This window comes from Triturus cristatus, chromosome 8, assembly GCF_964204655.1.
Source record: "Triturus cristatus chromosome 8, aTriCri1.1, whole genome shotgun sequence".
In the NCBI taxonomy this organism is placed as follows: Eukaryota; Metazoa; Chordata; class Amphibia; order Caudata; family Salamandridae; genus Triturus; species Triturus cristatus.
Window position 1 is genome coordinate 1,579,876,660 of NC_140591.1, and position 21,282 is coordinate 1,579,897,941.

Here is a 21,282-nt window from a genome sequence, read left to right on the forward strand (position 1 = left end):
TCCCTTCAGAATGCAAGCTAAATTCGGTGCCTTAACGTTACATGCGCCATGCAATTGGATGTACCTACAGACTACTGAGCGATCAGGTGTGGAAGTACATTCCTCTCTTTTCAAATAAACTTCTTTACCCTCTCTCAGGCACCTATATGTAAATGGGAGTGACCAAGCTTCATGCAGGAAAGCAGTACCCAATGGTTCGTATCTGCCTAGGGCATAATGTTTCATACATGAACAAAACTTAAACAATGGAAATGGTAAAGTGATTAAAACATGAATAAGCCACACAGCTGAGTCCGACTCGACCATAGAGAAAGGCAATGGTTCCAACTTTTCAATATGCAATAATGAGTATGTCGCATTCTTCATGGACATGAACTGTTGTTTATCAGTCAGATTAAATGGCAGGAATAAAGATGATGTGTTCATGTAGTCCCAGGGAACTTTCCCAGCCTTCAATTTTTGTAAAGTCCATGCACACTGCATTATAGAACGCAATTGATTTTGACCATGGTATAAAACGGACATATCATCCTGTACAATATCCACAACAGATGATACAATATTATCTAGCATGTAAATTCTGGAGGAAAGGGTGTTAATGCTATTATTGATAACAGCTAGCCCTTTTTCTAAATTGGCTTGATCAATAGCCCTTAATCTAGAAGCAGCTTCAATTTGAGATAGTTTGCAAACTTCGTTATAAACAGCATACACCCATCTTTTGGACCTGCCACCCACAGGGCCTTTAACAAAATCATTCAAATCAACTTTGTCATTCAACTTTGATAAATGTCGTTTAACTGACGCCAAGTTGGAATGTTGCATCCATGTTTGACATAACTTTCCTACAGAATAGGTAGTGACAGAATGTGAGGATTCAAATCGGGGGTCCACCATAACCTGTGTATAACCGGGGAGTAAACCCAGAAAATGATGTTGACAAGAATCTGAACTCTTCTGCCATACCAACCATCCCTCAGGATCTAAAGTTGAAATATTGAAGGATGTATTAGTAATAAATGACTGCAATTCATCAAGGGAGAGATCTGTGTGATTATCCCAATGTTGGATAAGTGCCAAGATCAGGAATAGTAGCCAATCCAAAGCAGGTGGTCTGACAAATGGTAGAATTCAAAAACAGCATGTGGTTCGGGATAAGGCATGCACGATGCAGTGCCTCGTTGCCTTGTAGCTGCCAAGCTTTTGAACCCCAAACAGATTTAAGATCAATGGTATCTTTCCACAGCTCATAGCCCCCTATAGCTAATTCATCCTAAAGGACTTGGAATACAATAATTTAGTGTGGGTCTGTCTAACTTCAGAAGCTGACTCAGCAGTCATTTTAAAATAAAACGCTTCAGGTTCAGATACACTGAAATCAGTAAAATATGTAAATCTTTTCACTAAAGTTTTGGAGCTGCCTTCAATTGGTGCTGGACAATGTTCCCATTGTGTATAATTGACGATATTTCTAAATGTATTAGCTTTGTGCAGGAAATGATTGCCATAGTTTTGGTAGCAAAACGACTCTCCATAATTTGCTGTGTCTAAATATAAATCTCCAGCATCAAAACCAGCATAATATTTCAAATCAGAAAAAAGAGCCTCTACGGCTTAGACATCCCAATCACCAGAGTGTATGTTTTGTTTCACAACTTTCCCCATAGAAACACGAAGTACATTGGGGACATTGATCACCTCTGTGGGACCATGAATTTGAAAAACAGCATCCCGTACAATCCCATCCAACACAGGCCAAGTAGTAATATTAACAAAAGTCTGGTCCCTCTTCATGATGTGTGATGAGGAGTGGGGAGCCAAAGATCCATCAATTAATCTAATTATAGACCTCTCGGTTAGATAGTGTCCATTTACTAGACGAGAAATACAACCACAAATCCAATTGACATAAACAAAAATATAGATATGAGCACCAGACAAATGTAAGTCCAAGGCGGAATTAAAAAATGTTGTTCAAACCATACAGCAAAAATAGAAATTTTCGATGGAACATTGGAAGTCATAGAGTTAGTGTCAAATGAAAAACGTGACTGGTCCACAGCACTTGATTGTAAACCAGGCAATGACACATCTGTGGGATAAGTGTACTCAGTATCTTCAACTGGACCACCAGCCGGTGGAGGCAATAAAGGTTTTGTAACTGTTTGTATCTCGATGGCAATGTCAGGCCTGTTGGTAGTCGCCTGAGCCAAAACCGAATTTCTCAGCATTGCTGGACAAGAGACCGCTGGAGTCATACTAAGAAGAATCGGCCACTCGTTGTGGTTTGACATTGTCAATGGAGATGTACCTGTTATCCTTGCGACCAGGAAGTGGAGGTAAAATGACTGTTCTTGTACCCTGCACGCCAAGCACTGGAACTGGAGCACAAGAAGAGGGGCCAAACTCCTTCCTGTTCTCCACCTTCTCACGGACCAGGTCACCAACTCTAAAACCCGAGCTGTGAGTAATTGCTTTAAGTCAAGGTTCGTTCGCTCCGCAACACTATTACCCTCAGGCTGGTATGGAGACGAAAATTTGACTTGGACCCCCAATGTTCTCATGGCATCTTTGTATGCCTTAGAGGCGAACGCTGGACCCTGGTCTGAATGAAGGGAACCACATGCAAAAATTCCCACAAAGACACGCAAATCCCTGATGACAGTTCGAGCATCAGCAATCTGTTGTGGCCAGACCCATAGAAAACGTGTGCACGAATCCACTGCAACTAAGATGTACTTATACGCAGTATCAGAGGAGAAAGGACCGCAGTGATCTAAATAAACACACCCAAGTGGTTTATTAGATATATACAACTGTGTTTGTGGTGGACGTGCAGAAGTTGAAGGTTTAATCTGCTGGCAAATGTCACAATTAAGGACATAAGCACGAGTCTGTTTATACAATCTGCGCCACCAGTAACGTTGTTGTAAGATAGTAACAGTCGCAGAAACGCCAGCGTGGGCAGAAGCCATACCTTCGTGAGCCACTGTTATCAAGGAAAGTTTACAGTCCACGTTGGGAATCAATCTGTCACCAACGTCGTTAATTCTCACATAGGGAACTTTATCAGGACTTAAATGATAAGAGTATTTAGAAGGGAAACCCCGAGGGTAATTATCACCCTACTCTGTCGCAGCAATTGCTGCCAAGATGTCATCATCAATCTTTCTTTCGGATCTTGTAACTGCTGCCACTAGATATGTTGCCACTGCTGTTTTCGCTGCTTCATCAGCTAAACTGTTTCCAACAGTGTGGACACCTACACGCTGGTGCCCAAGAGTATGAATCACATTCACGAGCGGCAAACGTTGTTTAAGTACTGCGACTCAAACCCAAAGCATTTTATGCTTGATTGTGCTACCTTTGGAATCACGATACTCATTTTGAGACCAAAAGAATAAATTATCGTTGTAAGACTGAACATAGTAAAAAGAGTCACTCACTATAAGAATAGTCACTCGAGGATCGGCAAACTCCAGTGCAAGCACCAGAGCACGAAGCTCTGCCGACTGGGCGGTACAATCACCCAATGTCTGCGTGTGTACGACATCAGACTTGAATTCTCCATTCACAAAAGTACCAGCCACTATTGCGCAGGCCGCTGAATAAGCGTGCTTAGATCCGTCGCCGGATGCGCTGAACCGTCAGAGTAAATGATACAATGGTAATCCTCCAGCGGGCGCAAAGACAGAGGAGCTGGATGAACAAATTCCTACTGCAAATACTCCTGAGTCTACAATGAGGCATCAAAGATGTAAGTGACATCCGGAGACGTCAAAGAAGTGGCCCATTGTATCCAACGCGGATGCAAAGCTTTCAAAACTTTTTCGACAGTGGAAAAGTGCATTTCAGCCGAAGTGTACAGGTGTGACTTGTAAGCAATAGGGACTGTGTCGCCCTCATTGAATGTTAAGTATGTGAAACCCACTGCACCAGGCACAATTCTTATTACCAGGTTTGTGTGGTTATCACGCATCAGTAAGTATTTGGAAGCAAGAAGATCAGCCTGCAAAGATTGCAGGATAGCTGAATGTTCTGGCAGCCAGCTCGATTTGGAAAAAGTAGGTTGTGCCAAGGCATATAGCGGCTTGATACGCTGGGCATAATCGGGAATGTACGTACGTCCGAAATTGAAAAAACCCAGCAAAGATTGTGGTTTTTTCAGAGTTGTTGGAGCACGCAAACATGCGCACTTCTCCAGGAAGTGAGGTGCTAAACCTCGACCTTCGTTGTTGAGTTCATAGCCCAAAAACAACACTGTGTACCCTGCAATGTGTGATTTCGCAAAGTTAAATTTGCAACCGAAGTCCGCAAACATAACGATGATGAGGTCAGCGCGACATAAATGCGTCCATAATTAGTCGTCTGTGAGATATATATCATCAACATACGATTACGCATCCGGGTCAATGCTTTCTAACAGAGAGACTACACGTGCGGCAAAGCCAACTGGACTGTTTTTGTAGCCCGTGGCTAATCTTTTAAACTGTTTCTGTTTGCCGCCGGAAGTAAAGGCTGTCCATTGACTACTACTAGAGGACAGATTATGGCTGTAAAAGCCATTGGAGATCTCAAGTGTGGTCTTAAACCTTTTTCTCATGAGACTATCAACGAGAGCAGAGCTGTGGGTATTCTGTACCGCACAGGTCCGACAATGAGAGTTCAAATGCCGGTAATCCAAAACTAGGCGGCACGACCCATCAGGTTTGGTTACGGTGAAAAGAGGATTATTCATGGGTGACACACATGTTTCAATTACACCTTGATATTCCAATTATTCAAGGATTTCTGCGACATGAGATCTAGCTTCGCGGTGCATGGGATATTGGGGTTGTGCCTGGGGCATAGACCGTAATGGAATTTCATGGCTCGGTGACAATTTATCCCACCCAACCTGAGTATGGTACAACGCCGGAGCAAGCACCTGGGCCCACTCTTCTGCAAAGTTCTGAGCTTGCTACAGTGTGCGCGAAAGATGGGAGGATTACCTCCTCCCCTCTGGGAGCAGCCAAAATGAAAGCTGGGGGCCAGTCCGCATCCGCTAACAGAATATCATATGTAGAGGTCAGATTTTCCCAGTTCATTCAACACTTGAAAATTAACCGCATCTCCCTTGACGTTAGCAAGGATGTGATCAGCAACTACATCAAACACACCGACAAGCCTCATTACTAACTCGACCGCCGTCTCCGGACCGTGTTGATCTTGAACACGCTTGTTCAAGGAGGGCAGTACAGTCATAGACGGTGTGCCGAAGCCCTTCGAGTAGACCGCTGCAAACACTTTACCCCAGTTCTGACAATCATTTACTTCTGGGACCAAGTCTTTCTGCAAACTAATGGTAAGGATCCTGTGTTTTTCCACAGGAGTGGAATTTGGAAATATTGCTTCTAGCTGGTCAAATTTCTCAGCAAGCCAATAAGGCATACAGTCCTTATTCTGGGGGCGCTTGCCTATTACCGAATTAACCATGACGGGACTAATAGTAATCCCGGCCGGGCCAGCTGGTTGCGTCGCAACTCCAGGTGCCCCCACCTGGACATTGCACTAAAGCCCTATGTACCTGTAATCAAGGCGGTATGGAGTTGACATAAGTCATCCAGCGGGGCTTGCAAATAAAGTGGATGTGGTGTAAACCCGGCCAAGACTGGCCAAGTGGACCCTGGAATGGACAAGGGACCCAGACGAACCGGTGTAACCGCGTGGGGGAGGGCGCCATTGAACCAAATACGATGCTGCCAAGCAGAAATGGGAATTTCCTGTGTCCTATATGGCGTATAATTATCTGGGACCGCCATAGGAGTGTTTGTGTGAAATGTCTTATCATCCGCATTCACCTCTGGCAAATTAACCCAAGAGTAAAACAACTCATAGGGAAACGATGCCTCGGCACTCACTACAAAGATAATAGCCATCCTACCGTCAGGCACTCCGAACTGCGTCTAATGACGCCGGAGAGGTGCGCGACTATGCACTGCTATAGCGACTTCAGCCACAAGGATACAGAGAAGAAAAACAATCTATATTAAACCGTAGCACAAAAAGGGTATAATTTAAAATGTAAACTTTTTAATCGTCCAGCTTGAGAGAACCTATATATTAACTATTTACGTAGGTTTAAACCATCACTCCCGTTAACCGGAAACAAGAGTGAGGGTGTTGTGGACAAATATAAGCACTACTAAGGTGTCTCAATCATAAGACCAAAATTTTAGGTGCGCCATGTTGCGGGGATTCGGCTCATGCACAGAACTATGCACAGGAAACAAGGACTTCAGTGAATTGTGGTGTACCAAAAAACTCACCTCAGTACCCAGAACCCCTATCCGACTAGCATCAGTGTCTCATTCGTTCTCTCATTCGTTCTCCGTATCATCTCAAAGCTACCAATGATTAGACAACCCAGAGCAAGCGACTTAGAGTACTCTCAGGAATTTCAGAAACACCTTTTCGTTATTATTCTCATATCAGTCCACAACAAGTAATCAGAGACACAGAAAAGTTTAAAATGTTTATTTTTAACTACGTGCTCTCAGGTGCAGTACTTTGGCTATATAAGCAGGCAAATGATTAAAAGTAAAACCATCAGCATTGTTACAATACCATACAAAATGAAGGGAGAAATCATGTATCCTTATATAGTGAGGGAACATCTTTGGTCCATTTTTCAGATGAGACACTAGTGTTGCGGGTATTCTGCTCATGCACAGAACTATGCACAGGAAAACAGGACTTCAGTGAATTGTGGTGTACCAAAAAACTCACCTCAATATCCAGAACCCCTATCCGACTAGCATCAGTGTCTCATTCGTTCTCCGTATCATCTCAAAGCTACCAATGATTAGACAACCCAGAACAAGTGCCTTAGAGTACTCTCAGGAATGATGGGAATCAGAAACACCTTTTCGTTATTATTCTCATATTAGTCCACAACAAGAGTAATCAGAGACATGGAAAAGTTCAAAATGTTTAATTTTAAATACGTGCTCTAAGGTGCAGTACTTTGGCTAATATAAGCAGGCAAATGATTAAAAATAAAACCATCAGCATTGTTACAATACCATAGAAAATGACGGGAGCAATCATAATAAAAATGATGTGGAAAACAAGTCCTATAATACTTTGTGAACCACCCTCCCTTGGTTAGTAAACTAGTTTTAGATTTTAATAGAAGGTCTCCAGTTTTGAATGGGGAACCCCATACCTCAAAGATCAGCTTAGGTGAATCACATCACAGGATCAGCTCTGCTCTCTGTGTCTGGAAAGATTTCCTCCAAGTGCCTGAATCATGCATGCGAATGCAATATTAAAGGCACCCGAGTTCCAGATATTTGCAGCTGTGTGCTTGCTGTGTCTAGAGCGTGGGCCGATCAACCTGAATTCAACAGCATACATTGTTATTTGACTTTGACGGCTTCTGCGCACAGTGTTCAGACTAAGGTCGCGGTGCACGTCTAGGGATGTGAACAACAGACCGTTCTCATGTGAAGAAAAAGCAAGCAAGCAGTTTTACTTGTAATAACAGCTACCTGTAGTGTTGTGTGCAAAAGCAGCAAAGTGGCAAGATGACGTTTCACATCTAAAGCGCTTATGCTAACATAGCTATGTGTGCACACTAAACCCCATCTTCACTACACTAGTTCCCCTCTGAGATTCATGTTTACCACTTACTAACTTTTATGTGCCCAAGGTTTGTTATCAGGAAAGAGGAAACAAAATGAGAGTATGGTGACCTCCAAACTTAAAGCCTGAAGTATTCATTCCAAAACTGCTTAGTAAAAGTAATAAAACTATATTAATTAACGGTTAAAATGTAACCCAACACTGTAGCCATATGCTATCTTTCATGTTTCAAACACTTTGTACCTCCTAGTAGGGTACCTCAAAACAAAATTGTGCAGCAGAAAGAGCAGCACCTCCCCTTATTAACTAAGTATGGCATTATGATGAAATACACCCATAATCAGAATTCTATTATATCCTTAGAGCCTGCCATAGCGGACTATACCTGCCACTAAAGGCACCCTCCAGCGTAAAAGGCCTGAGCCGAAGGCGAGGGCCTTTAACAAGGGAATTTGACTTTAATGCCGCTATAGGCCAGCTACAGAGGGCTATAAGGCGTTTAGAATATTCTCCCACTAGAGCGCAGAATGTTTTAAGAAATGAAACAAAGTCCTCACGCAGGCCAAGGGGAATGATATCCCCTCGGGCTAGGTGAGGCCTTTGTTCAGAGCAACAGCTGTGCAGGACAACATTGCAATGTTGGAGCTCTGGGCTTCTACCAGATAGTAGAAGCCAGGAGTACTCCATTGTTTTCAATGGAGTTCCCAACATTCCAATGTCCTAATTTAGATTAGAACATAGTAATGCTGAGAGCTCCATTGAAGACAATGACGTGGTTAATGGCCAATAATAGCTGGCATAAGCCTTCTGCTCCAACATTCCAATGCTTGTCTTTTTGCTTGTCCCTTTTTAATTTACATATTCTACCTTCAGTGGTTGAAATGTTCAACAACCTTACACTCCCTTGTTATAATTTGGTTCAGAATCTTTAACTGCTGCATTCCCCTCTACAATAGGCTATAGGTCTAAACGTAATATTAATCACTTCAATTTTTCATGTCCTTCAAAATATTGCCATTTTACAGAGTAGATGTGCATGAGAGGTAGTGAAGAAGAACCAGACAGCTATATCATAAAATTTAAAGACACGAGTCATCAATAAAGAAATCAATACATCTTTCCTTAATAAATATCCCATACGCTGTAAGCAAGATGCACAATATCCTCTTTCTTTTCCAAACCTTTATTCATGTAGCCAAAAACATAAATTCCCTTTCTTGCTATAGCATTTGATTATTTAACAAAGGGAGTTGATTAGGTCACAGCCTTAATCAAAAACCTACCTTCAGCATTGCAGAATATTGTTAAGAATGGTTCTCTTCTTAGTGAATAGAATATATCTCTGTACAGAAGATATATTACACAACTATGTTAAACGTTTTTTGAGAGTACAACGTAAGGCTCTTTTTGGTTTGCAAACATATTTATTGTTTCCAAAATAGACTTCCAGAGGGCTTTGGATTTCCTCTGTATACATGATTTGATGGCATTTTTTCTATGTCTGCCCCATGTTCCAAATTCAGTGGCTTTCCTTCCTATTCTTGTGCTTGTCTTGCCCAAGGAGCATTTTGTCTCAGAATAGTTTGTTTGGATGAACTGATTCTTTACACTGTTGAAATCTGGACCGTGAAGTGGAGTCATGATTGTATCTTCCCCTCTTTCCTTCCACTTCTGCCCCATCCTCCCTCGTGCCCATTTCTCACACCCATTCTCTTCCATTACTTCCCTAGTGACTGCTAGGCAGCCACTTGGGAATGAGGTGTCTTAAAGCTTAACCAAATGCATTTCACTATACCCACCATACGTGTCCATGCACAGCAAGAAATAGGGGAAAACAGGCATTGAGTATGCAATATGCCGCTGATGGATGTTGAAAGCAAGATCTGTTAACTTTGCCAACAGGAAAGTACTACAGACTATTACAGCAATTTTCAAGAAAAGAGTCCTCTTGTTATAGCTAATCTAGGGCAGCATGGACCCACCAATTAGAGACATTAAAAAAAATGTACAGTTTATTTATCAGGGAGTTGCAAAAAGTGTTATATCTCCTTTCACTTACTTTATAGTCCAAGATAATGGTTTGGTAAAGTACATATTATGGAAGGGAGTTGGAGAGAGTCAGTTAAATATCTGTGTTTGAAATTCTTCAGTCCTGCTCTTGTTCTGTGATGAGTTAGTGAAAGGCAAGCCTGACTCATTAGGTTTACAAACCTTTTTTGAAACTCTTCTAGTTGGTTTTGGATCTGAAATATGTGCAAAAATATTTCAGAATCTAGAACTAGGTCATTGTATGCACAAGTATCTCCCTCCATGTTTCATCTTCTTGAATCATAAATGGGTGATTTGATGGGTGGTTATTAGGAAATGGATATTTCTTGCACATGTTTCTGTTGGCATTTCAAGCCTCTGCCCCAGCACACTTCATGGCTCATGCACAATAATTTGAACGTGTTCTTCTCATCAGCATTGAGCAAGTGGAATGGTATAAAGGTAATTTTAATGTTTAGTGGTCACTGAAGGTTAGGGTAAAGTATTGTTCTCTGGCACTAAAGTCTTTAGAGCCAGACAATTTATTTGATGTAACCCTGTGTAGATATTATCCTAATCAGAATACATCTGGATGAGGGCTTTTGTCAGATCAATACTATAGTATTGGGGCTGACAGAAAATGTACAAAGTAGCTGATGTGGGGTCGAAGGGCCATAAGAGAGGTTGGCATGAAACAAAAGCCTCAGGTACTTTACATTCTGCAAGGTGGAAAAAGGGTTGAAAGTTTTGAGGGTCTGTTAAATTTAGTGAATGGCATTTACTTCTCAGGCTACTAGGTTACCAGTCTTAGAACTGTTGTTCATGCTCATCAAGTTTGCCTTCCTGCACTGAAACACATAATCCAGGCACAAAGGTATGGCCTAAGTATTGCCTCACTAAAATATTATGCCTAAACATTGTTTACAAAACTATCTGCACATTTGAGGAGTTAATAATAGAAAATGTACACCCAGTGCATACATGTCAACATTTCAGAAGTGGGAGATTAAAAAAAATATTAATAATGATTGGGAGAATGTATTTCCCCAATTCACTTCAATTCAAGCAGAGGCAATTTCAGGCAGGAGACAGTCAAAATAAAGCAATCAGGAGTCTCCCCCTGAATCGAATCTATTGGCACGTATGGCAGTTGAGTGCTATTTCTGTTAATAATTTTTAAGTCATACACGCATAAATACTTTATTTTGACTTTGAGTCATAAAAGTTCACTTATAGTACAATAATGATATTAAAATGATATAATAAGGTGCAGGTCTTAAGCCAAGCCTATTTAGGACATTCAAAAGTGCAACAGTGGTGAGAAGGATTCTGTCATTAATAGATTGTCTCTCAGCAGTCGTGTGATCCATAAGGTTATGTACATCATCCTGAAAACACCTGGGGCAATGATAAGTAAAATACTAGATTAATGCCATTACATAAAATACACAAGCATCAAATAGAATATTTCCAATTACGTATAATCAATAAAATAATTAAAGGTCGATAATTATCCACATCAGTTCATTTGATCCAGTGACATTTGGTGGTAACAGTATAAACGTACTGTTTTTTAAAACATTTATTATGTTTTAAAAAACAGTAAGACGATGATAAAAATGCTTTAAATATAAAATTCATCAAAATACGGTAAGACAGTAATTGATCTGTGATAGTAATATCAAAATGACAATGTCCAAAGTACTACATTGTCAACCCTAAGGGGGCGCCATCTACAGTAAATTTGGCAGTACTATGGTCTTCACGTATACACCATCCTCTGGACCCTATCCCTAATGCCCCCCTTTGACCCAAAAATGTTGCCACCGCACAAGCCAATAGTGGCCTAGCATCTGACTTCAGGATCCTCAGTGCCATCCGATAGTTATCAGTTCCTAATATCTTGCAAATTGTGGTAAGCCAATTTTTCCTAGGCATTGTATAAAGTAGACATGCAAACATTACACGGGGTAAGGTTTTGTGAAGATTTTTGCAACCTGGGCACTAAGAATAGCTTAATTCCCATGATTCCAATTACTGGTAAAATTATTCAGGGGCAAAGTACCAAGCCTGAACTGAGTATACAATTTCCTATTTCCCGGTTGTTCTATATCATCAATATAACCTTCCAATGAACTATTTAATGTATGAGCCATAAAATCTAATGTAGGCTTCCCCTGGGCCCTGCACAGTTCCTCCCGAAACACCCACCCCAGTAGGCGTTCTTCATGTCACATTTCCGGGGGAGCAAGGTGGAATCATTAACTTCCCATGCCTCACCCATCCCGATAGCTATAAGCAAATTCTTAACTCCTCTCAGCCAGCTGGTTTTATTTGCTGCATCCCTACATTTTACATCCTCCAAAGCATGAGCATACAGCAGTAATTCAGGGGTTGTCTTAATCTTAAGCAAAAATAACAAAGGGGCGTAATCTTGGAAGTGAGGGAGTGTCTGCCCAAATCTAACAAAAGGGGAATAAGGGGGGTGCTTTGGAATAGTATTTCTAGGCCTAAGTAGTAAAAGGACTGACCTTTTCAGGATGAATACATCCAAGCCTCAGGCAGCCCTGAAAGGATTTGTGAGGGTGTAAGGCCATGAATTTGAATAATTTTAAGTCATCTCAGACAATATTTTTATTGTCAAAATAACCAGGCACAAAGTGATGTTGCTTTGATTCTCTGGCCTGTTACTGGAAGGAGATTTGTGTATTTTCTCTTTACATGTGAATGGTCACCTAATGCTGCTCGAGGAGCCAAGCCAAAAGGTGAAAAGAATGTTGCGGATAATGTATGAATCTGGTGATGAGACTGATGATCCTTTACGAACAATTCAAGAAACAAAATGTTTGGAAAATTTGAATGATCTCACTTTTTGGCTGTGATCAGTAAGGAATCAATGGACTTATTCTAATGAAGAGCAGGCCTGGAAATGTCTACCCACTGTTCAAGCCTCTCAGGCAGGATTGTGTGTAAGGGGCAGTGCACAGCTCAACGAGTATTAGGGCAGTTTACTCTTCTCCTCTATTGAGAAAATGTGTGTGCCCCTTGAGCAACAGATTCCTGACTGATGATCATGGAGCATCTGCTCCTCATCATCTTGGAGTTGTTTGGCACCTGCCTCTGCAGGATTGTGCTGAGGAATAGAAGATTGGAAATAGGTCTGTAGTTGAGCAGGATTTTTGTTTCAGCAGACATATTTTCAAAAGAATGTGATAACAGTGTTGTTCTTCAAGCCAGGTACAGTGTCAGAGAAAATTGAGGCATTGATCAGGATAGCTTTGTATGCCATGACTGAGGGAAATAATTGTACAAGGCATGTGAAGCAGGGAAGATAATGGACAATTGTGTTTTGGTGACCAGGTTCAGAAAATCACAGCGGATTTGAACTGTGTGAGAGGGATGAATGCAGCACAGGAAGATACATAGAGTTTATGACCACAATTCTGAGGACTTGGTGACAGCTTCAAGGATTTCAGAAGTCTTGTCCACAAAGAAGTCAAGAAGATCTGTGCAGTGCAGTCAAGATGAGCATGGATCACTCCTTAGGGTGCCTGCATCGGAAAGTTACTGGTTGATGTTTAGAAGTAAATCTGAAGACAGACACATTGCAGAAAGCCATGTTAACAGTGAATTGTGCACTAATTACACCATTAATCAAAAAGATACCTCTGTGCTCACATGATGCTAAATTTATTTTTTGTTGTTCAGTGGTACAAAGGATAATGAATAACTTTTGTTTTTTAGTTTACCCTAAAGTATAGCTGTCGTCATGCATAAAACCATTAAATGGTTAATGGCATATAAATGCATAATAGGAGTACATTTCATGATTGTACATGCATCATGCAGTTAAATTCATGAGCTCTCATACATCCCAGCTTTTGCCTAATATTTTTACCTATATTCATGTAGTGTTAGTATTCCACATTACACTTAATCATGCTACTTTGCATTTCTTTAGTAGGTACAGATTAGGACTGATTTAATAGTTTTCATAGTTTATCTGGGGTTTCATACTAGACAAAAAAAATCCATTTGCAGCTGCACTCACAGAGACTTCCAGTGCCAAAAATATTTTGCTTGCGAAAGTTAATCGGCGCTGTTGTTTGATTGAGAGCTGGGAAACTAGGAAGTCCACCTGCTCCCAGAGAACACTGTTTTCGGATTGGTTTGTTTGGTGGAAACTGATAAAAGCTTTCTTGAATCTACTTTCAGGCTTTTTTTTGTGAATCTTTTTATTGGCATTTTATAGTATTAAATGTCATCTTCATAGTTTACAAAAAGAGGCACAGAAGAAAACGTCCTTCTAAAGGCCTCCATATTTACTTTTATTAATATGATTGAATAGAAAGGGTCCACGCAACGTACAAAGTACATTTCCATACATGTAGTATATGAGAGCTTCCCCTTACTTTTACATAGGAAGATTTTTGGATTTATGCTATGAAAAATTGTGTAGTGATTACTTGGGTGCCATCTATATATGAAATAACTTCACTAATACTCTAGGTTTAACAATAGAAATTAATTTAAAGGGAAAAAAACACATAGAAACCAGATGGGCTGTGTGTATATGAAACTGCCATTCAGAATGTAATCTTCACAGTGTCAATGTCTAGTCATGGGGATCTTTAAGTGGCCACTGGCCGGGCACCTATAGGTGTGAGGGCAATCCCCCATCTTTGAAGATAATCAGTGCTATTTGGTTAACATCCATTGCTCATCTATTGCATGAGAATCACTTGACCTCTCTGTTCTTGGTCTATTTCCTGTGTGGGGAACCCCTGTACAGGAACCTAAGGGCTTCCTACTAGTTCGGGGTCACCCCCTCTGTCTGTCCCCTGGATGTAGTGGCTTATCCGTCTTCCAATCCTTCAATAATGTTTGTGGAGACTGCCTTCCTACCTATCTCTGGGTGGACCCACGCTATCAATACTTCCGTCCATAAGTCTGCAATGGGTTGGATCCATACCCCACTAGCCTCCTATCTGGTCAGTGCTCTTTCATGTGCTTTCGCCCATCTTGTGACATCTTCCCTCCAGATTTACATTCCTGGTCTCCGGGCAGACTTCCACGCCATGGCTATCCACCTCTTAGCCAGTGCCAGGGCAAGGTCTATGAACCTTGTACTGACCTTTTGTAAGGTTGGTCTTGGGAACAACCCAAAATACACCCCTCCAGTTTGCAGGCAGCGGACTGACCAAGGGCCGTCTTCAAGGCTTCAACCACACCTTACCATAGGTCCGCAAGGTAGGACAGTGCCACACCATATGTATGAAGTCAGCATCTAGGTGACCGCACCTGGGGCATAAGTGAGGTACGCCTCTGTACACCACCTGGAGTCCGTGCGGTGTCATGCATGTCATATGTATATAGTTATATTGTACATTCTTTAATTTTGTATTTCTAGAGATCTTCCGTGTGGAGGTTAGGATTCTCCTCCGTTCTGGGTCGGTCAGCTCCAGCTCCAGGATCTTTTTCCATTTGTCATGAAGGACAACAGTGGGGGGGGTGGGGGGGGGTGTACCATTGTCCGGTCGTTCGATTTACGTTTGTGATAGGCCTCCCCCTCAGCCATTTCTCAGTGCTTGTCTGGGGAGCCTCCATGCCTTCTTCTTAGACATCTGTGGTCATTTATGCGTGGGGGGATATTTCCCTGTCCTGTAGAATTCCAGCCAGTTCCTGGGTCCTCATAGAAGTGGGTGGCATCACCAAGGACTATTCACAGTTTTGCAGTTTCGATGGTAGTCCTAGGGGAAGAGGAAATGCTGATTCAGGGATACATTTATGAAAAGAGGCGCATCGCTGGGAAAAACCAGTGATGCATCACTTTTCATAGCACCCTCCTTGCAACACCATGGCAGCCAAAACAGCAGTGGCCCATGCAGGTAAGAGTCGTAGGGTGGTGGTGCTGGGTGGGGTGGTATTTCGCCAGATAACAACTATGGAAAATTAAATATATATTTGATTTTCCCTCGTGATTATTCGTCAAATCCCCCCCAACCTGGCCCCAACGCCCCACCGCTCTTACATGCACAGGCTGCTCCTGAGCCAAAACCTTGAAAGCGCGGACAGTCCCCGGGGCCTGGAGGCCTCTCTGGGCCTGTGTCTGTGACCCTGAGTGGGAGGCAGAAGTGCTGTGGAATTGCTGGGCCATGGCGGTTGACATTGAGGTGTTGGCGTTCACCCTTACCTGATGGTGAAGTCTGGCAGGTCGCATGGAGACACGCTGCTGACCTGTGTGAGTAGACTGCCTGGTGCCCCTTGGAGCTGTGAGTGGTAGAGGCACTCTTCCGCACCAATATAGGGAGGTCTGCATCGCATACCACAATGCCACACTACACCGGGGTGCACGGAGGAGATTACCAATGGTGGGCCGCGCCTCTCTGCATCACAGTGCAGGGATGTTGCTCTGGCCAGACGTGGTGGAGAGTGAGGCCCCCAAACTTGTGTGGTGGGAGCGCTGCAACTTCACGATTAAGAGGGCCCTGTTGCATCACCTGCATCAGGAGGCTCCCCAGCAGACTTTGCAGCGACTGCTGTACCCAGGCTTGTGATATTCAGTCTGGCTGAGGCTCCTGCGGCGCATTGGACCAACCTCAACACCACCCTCTTCGGCACCCTCGTCTACAGGCCCTCCGGCCCATGAACCCCCATTCACAGATGCCATCGTAGACCTCACCACCCCCCTCCTGGGGAACCTCGCAAAAATCGGACTCAAGCAGCTAGTCACTGCATCAACTCACATAGCCGGACACACGCTTGAACCCATCTTCTCTGCCAGCAGGAACTTCAACTACATCCACACCAGAGAACTCTCCTGACCATCATTTTATACATCACGCCTTCACCACGCCCACAGTACACTACAGCCATTTCAGCCTCCCCCGTCGCAGCTTGATCAAGGCCACTGAAGAGCCTTTCGTCAACTCCCTCACACCACCACTCCGCCAACGCTCACATAAACCCAGCAGCACGCAACCTCCACCAATGGATCTCCAACTGCGCTGACACCTGGCACCCCAGGCAAACAACACTCCAAGAAGGCCAACAGGTTCACTCCCACCCTCTGCTAGTCTAGACCCACCTGCAGACATCTTTAAAAGAGATGGAGCCACAACAATAACCCTGAAACTCACTCAACCTTCAAATCCGCTGTCAACGCACAACACACAGAGGAAGAGGATATACCCTGGATTGATAGGTTTTGTGCAGGTAGGTGTCCCTTCCTGCACAACATCAATCAGCTCCGCAACAATATTGCGCAGGGGTGCCTGCTTTGGCACATGGCAGCCATTGTGCATCAATGTTGGGGAAAAATAAGGGGGGCTTATTTGTAAGCCCCTTCCGACAGTTTAAATCCGCTGGTGCATCATTTATTTGACGTACTTACAGCGTTAATTATGCACAATGTTGTGATGTATTTACAAAGTGATGCAATTAGGCATATATATTTGACCTTGTAAAGCCCTGCAACACATTTTACCTGCATCAGGTATTATGTATGCAGGGAGGGCGTTCCCACGCAACAAAACCTCATAATAGTGGCGCAGTGAAATCCATCAGATTTCACTGCAACAATTCTCGGATGCCACTGCGTCAAAACCTTACACCTGCCTCAAGGTGGGCGTAAGGGTGGCACAGTGTCATAGGGATAGGCCTGTCCCATGCATTGCTGGAGTTTCATCAGGCTTGGGACACAACTGCAGCAATGCATGACTTTAGCGCCAACATATATGTAAGGATTCAAGACGTAGCTGTCATTGATTGCGACATGGAACACCGTACATTACATACACCGCATCCATTGTGTCGCAAGGAGGGCGCAGTGAAAACTATTTTGTCGCAGCGATGCAACACTTTTCATAAATGAGGCCCCTAAATGTACTCTATCTTATTGATAGGGCGCATTCCTAACCTTTTGTTCTGGTGCAGGGCAGCTCAGCAATATTCCTTAGAGCGCTGTCTAGCACCCAAGTGTTTGCACCAGTTTTAAGACCGCCTATTTTTGGTATTAAAAACTGCCTCTAACTGGACTTAGAGGCAGTTTTTTGGGTGTTGCACCATACAAGGAATTCCTTGTAAATATGGCGAAGTGTGGTTAGGGGACGTTTTTTCACAGGATTGCCTACCTTCCATCTCATTTTCGTTAAGTCCTGCTAACAGAAGTGGCGATCTAGAAAATTCATGTTTACACTGGAAAAGTGCTGCTAACTGAAGTTAGCCGATGCTTGTAAATAATGCAATAAAAAAAGCTGCCGTAACGTCAAAAAATGTATGCTATGGTGGCATTAAGTCCTTGTAAACATGCCCCTAGATGTTGTGCGGACAACTTGAAATAACCTCAGTCACTGCTATATCTTGCAAAGGGAAAGTAAAGATTAATGCTTAATCACTATTGCTGGTCACATACAGAAAGTCCTCCACCCAAGACTGTGGGCCTAAGGGCAGGTGATTTTAAGCCAGAGAGAGCCTGTACATTTAGCTATTCCCTTTCTGATCAGTCTTTTTATTGGGGCTGTTCACGAAAGAAATATCCTCCACTTGGCATCACTTATTGCTCCCTTCCAGACCTACTGTTATGCAAAGTCCAGTGGGGCCACTGGAATATGCAGGTGGGGGGCTGAATACATAGGGGGTTACTATATAATCGAAATATTCACCTAAATATAGCAAAGGCTTTAGCTATGTAATCTCACACAAATAGGTCAAGCCCAGTTTGGAAACCACATCAAGCATCAAAATTATTATAGCGGTGCCATTCTTTAAATAAATAAAATGTTCTCCCTGATTAAAGCATGCTTTGACAAACTTTAACCCAAACCAGTGCACCATCGCTCACTACAGTAAATCATTTTGCAAAGTAAACCTTCTGCACAAGGATTCCTTATCTATAATGGATAAAGAACCTCCTGCCGTAAAGATGTTGCAAGGCACTAAGGAGTTCCATAGCTATATAGAGGAATGAGGCCAAAGGCCGAGTTCTTTTATAAAGTTATAGAACTCCAAGGTGACTTGCAATATCCTTATCATATACGTTAAGGGTTACTTAATCTCATTTAATACATGGTCACATCATCACCTTTCCAACAAACCACTTAAAACCTTGGTCCTTATATCTTTCGTATGAAAAAGTGAGCATGCTTGCAAACATAACCAATAAAAATAAAACCTCTAGTGCAAAATTAAACATGTTAAAAAACTGTCAGATATTTGTTGCAAATAGATAATATAAACAGTTCAATACAAGTACGTTTAAAAAGAAATTCAGTAACCTGGATTATGTAGAAACATGCAGAAAAAATCTAGCCATTCTCTAACCATCTAAAGAGTGCCAAAAATGAACATGCTCTGTCTGCTTGTCATTGTTAACTAGAAAAATGGAGCTAAAGAAAGAAAACAATGTTTAGTTGTCATTGCTAAACAGCTGCTTTAATCATACTAATGACCTGGCCTGCCTTTCACCTTGGCTGCCTCTCTGGCAGCATGCATTGTGAAGTCAGAACTCAACTGTCATAACTTATAATAGTTGAATTCTGACGTATTTTGTTTTATAATGCATGACTCGGTGCGTCACAAGTTGCTGATCATAAAGAAATTAGAGACAGGAGAATATAAAGGGATGACAGAGTCCCCTGAATTATAACTGCATCATTAGAGTATATTCGGGCAAGAAACAATTTGTCATTGTGATCCTTCCATGATAAAGAGACTGTTAAATCTTATTTCTAAATACCCATAGAAACTCACTGTTTTACTATAGGTCAATTAAAGGATTTTCACAATTGCTTGTTTTAAGCTACTTAATTCACGTTCCACTCACTGATGTCAGCTTACTTCAGTGTTTATTTTTGGGGAACCTTATACGAAAATGTGAGTATGCTGTTGTCAAAACCTCCCTACCCTCTCATATGATGCAATGTGTTCCACAAAACTAATCCAAAGCCTTTATAGAAGTGTAGGGAGTAGAGACATGTGTTAAAAAGGTTTTGCTAACAGGTGTTCTTGTTCTATCTAGATAATTCGACTAGAGCCTGATGTACCATCCCTCTTCACAAAATAGGATGTGCAGAGTGTCTTAAAAAAAATAAACGTGAAGTGTAAATGTGAATCCCCGCCACCAAAAAACAATAGGGTACATTTACATACTTGTGTATGGGTTTTCACAAATAAGATATGGGTTTGCACTTATCCTAACTGTGACACCTCTTGTGCCCACAAACCTATCTCTGGCCTTTGTGCTCTGTTCAGACCTAGACATCTTGCTTCGAGGTGGTGTCATTTCTTACATGGTAGGGTCTATACCCGGATGTATACCTAAGACGTGCCATCCCTTTGTGATTGCTGATACAGTAGCACTGCTCAACTCACTTCAGCGTTACTGATTGATGAATTGATATAGATAGACACAGGCATAGGGATGGAGACAGATAGTCCTCTATGATCAATAGGTAGATATCACTCAGCCAGGGTACAGAAATGCTCCCACCCACAGGCCTGTGCCTGTCCCCTACTCCACCTTCTGACTTTGAAAATATTTGTAGGACCACATTGGAGCATTCAAAAAATGGAGTGTGTATGTGAAACAAAGTGTTGATATTTAGCTTTCCAATAAGTATTTTTTTTTATTGAAGTTTACCAAATGTAATGTGGACAGGAAGAAGTAGCTATAATCAGAATAGTACAGACATTGCGTTCCCTCCCTTTCTCTTGCACACCTGATGGACCGGTAAGGGTGTTAATCCCTTATCGGATATTGTCACTCCCTGCTGGACCTGTTTCTTTGTAAAACACTCTAAATGTCAATTTCAATTTAGACATGTAGAACCCATATGCTCCTACAAGAATGGCAGACAGAGAATATGTAAACCTTGAAGGTTTATTTTCAGATTGTAAGACATGCGGCAATCAAGTAATATACGCAAAATCACTCAATCAATGAATCAGAGTACAACGCTCAGTTAGAGTACTCAATTAAATAATTAAGGGGCATATTACCAAGGAACAGGGAAAATTAACGCTAAGGGCTCTTAGCGTTAATTTTTTTAACGCCCGCTATTGCTGGATAATATCGCCTGGTTATCGCGTTATTAACAACGCTAACCGCCTAGGCGATAAAAAATCCAGCAAGAGCGGCATTTTGGGAGGTTATCGCTAGTAATGCAGCAATAAAACTACAAGGATAGGGATATCCTGGTTGATAGCTCTGGAACGCCCACTTTGCATCTCATTAGAGATGCAAAGGGAAGCGTAGTGAAAAAGGGTGCTAACATGCGATTTTGCATGTTAGCACCCTGTTGTTGATAGGGCGATATTTTTATCTTCGCTTCATTGGCTTTTAAAGCCAAGAAAGCGGAGATAAAGCCCTGGTTAATATGCTCCTATGTAAAGTTCAGGTCAGCAAAATGGAGTCTATAATGGGAGAGCAATCCTGCATGGATTCTCTCCATAACATCACTGAGAATGGGCTTCGTCACATCCAAAAAGACAATACTCTTTTAGGGTTCCGAACAAAGCATTTCATACATTCAATACATGGTTCCTACAAAATAAACCAATCAGAATTATGTTGTGTGAAACACTTGTAAGAAAATACATTTCGAAAGTCTCTCATAATTCTACAACATG